Source organism: Echinops telfairi, unplaced genomic scaffold (assembly GCF_000313985.2).
Source record: "Echinops telfairi isolate 266 unplaced genomic scaffold, ASM31398v2 ScPeMD7_7467;HRSCAF=8505_0, whole genome shotgun sequence".
In the NCBI taxonomy this organism is placed as follows: domain Eukaryota; kingdom Metazoa; phylum Chordata; class Mammalia; order Afrosoricida; family Tenrecidae; genus Echinops; species Echinops telfairi.
The window spans coordinates 12,583,412-12,585,133 of record NW_022111367.1 but is presented as its reverse complement, the minus strand read 5'-3'; the positions used below and the strand labels follow the sequence as shown (position 1 = coordinate 12,585,133).

General features: G+C 44.0%; 1 protein-coding gene across 2 annotated transcripts in view; it reads left to right on the top strand.

The window, feature by feature from the left end:
• Nucleotides 1–1,722, top strand: part of FGF14 (fibroblast growth factor 14) — a 780,497-nt gene that overhangs the window by 384,077 nt on the left and 394,698 nt on the right. The window lies entirely within an intron of this gene.

The window sequence follows — 1,722 nt, the reverse complement described above, 5'->3', positions numbered from 1 at the left end:
AGCCAGGGTGCACCAATGAAACATACAACATTCCTCTAGTTTTTTAATGCTTCCCGCCCCCACCCCCACTATCATGACCTGTTCTACCTTACAAATCTGGCTAGACCAGAGCACGTACACTGGTACAGATAAGAGCTCTTCATACATGCAGTCCAGGATGGATGAACCCCTGAGGAACAGTAATGGGAGTAGCAATACCATGAGAGTAGGGGGCAGGTGGGGGTAGAAAGGGGGAACCAATTGCCACGATGGACATATTCAACCATCTTAAGAGGTAGCATATGAGCAAGAACCAATGGTACTCAAAGAAGACATTCAGGTTGCATTGAAAGCATCATCCAAGAGCAATCCTGCAGAAATTGGTGGCATACCAACTCAAATGTTTCACAAAGCCCTGCAAGCACTCACTCATCAAGACCAAGAAAGATAGAAGGCAGCTAGCTGACTAACTGCCTGGAAGCAATCCATGTTTGTACCCATTGCAAAGAAGGGCCACTCAACCGCATGCACAGTGATTGAACAATATCATTGATGTCACGCGCAAGTAAATTTTTGCTTGAGCTCATACAACGATGTTTGCAGCAGTGCAATGACCAAACTCCTTGCCAGCATGTCCGTGCTGCCTATAGTGACCCCTGTGGGCTTCTGAGACTGTCACTTTCTGGGAGTGGAAAGCCCAGGCACCACGCATACCATGCAGATTGCTGCCCAATGAATATAGGCTTTGAGAAAAGAGCATGTATTATTTTTTTTATAATTGCCTAGCGTAAAAGACGTATGCTTGCCTTATTCTATTGGATTTTATTTCCCCTCCTTTACTGCCTCTTCCGAATTCAGCAGCCAAATTGAATAATCCCCTTGCCTCAGTCCAGCACACAAAAGCCCCGGCTTTTCACTCAGCCATCGGGAGGCTGGTCTTGGTGTAACAAAACAACGGATTTGAGTGTGTTTTTGCAAACATACAAAATCCGTTTGGGGAAAAATAACTCCTTATATAGAGTTGTTTATCAGAAGTGTCAGACAATTCTTGTAAAACTACTCTTCTGGGCAAAATATCACTGGTTTTCGTTTTGTCAGTCTCCTTAGACTGGAGTATAATGAGATATTTTTTCCTGGTGTGTGTGGACTAATTACGTTTACAAGCAACTCCATAGCGGTGGGTCACTTCTAAGAGCTTGACTTCTCACCTGGTTATAGTCAAGGAATTTGACCACATCTTAAGAAAGCTTTTTTCTAGCCTTAGGAAACCTGTTTTATGAAAGGCTACACGGAAGCTTTTTTCATTTATGGAAAAAGATAACTTGTTGGCCGCAGCTGCTCCACGGGTGCTGCCTTTAGACTTCACGTCTGAATGCCAGCATACAGTCACCAAGCCAGGACAAGAGGTCTGAGATCCTTTAGTCCATTTGAGAGCAACTTCTGAAATCAATCATAGCATCATAATAAATAACGTTACTATGGTCTTGGTTTCTTCCATTAGTCGGAGAAGGAGTAGAAGGACTGAAACAGGGAAGTCAATCCCTCACTGTCTGCACGGAACCTTCTCTACAAAGTCACACAAACACATTCTGTCCAGTGGATTCTGACTCATACCGACTCAATTGGACAGGATAGAACTTCCCCCTAGGGATTCCAAGACTGTAATCTTCTCAGAAACTGCCTGCCACATTTTCTCCTAGATAGCGACTAATGAGTTCAAACTACCAACCTTGTGGTTAGAGG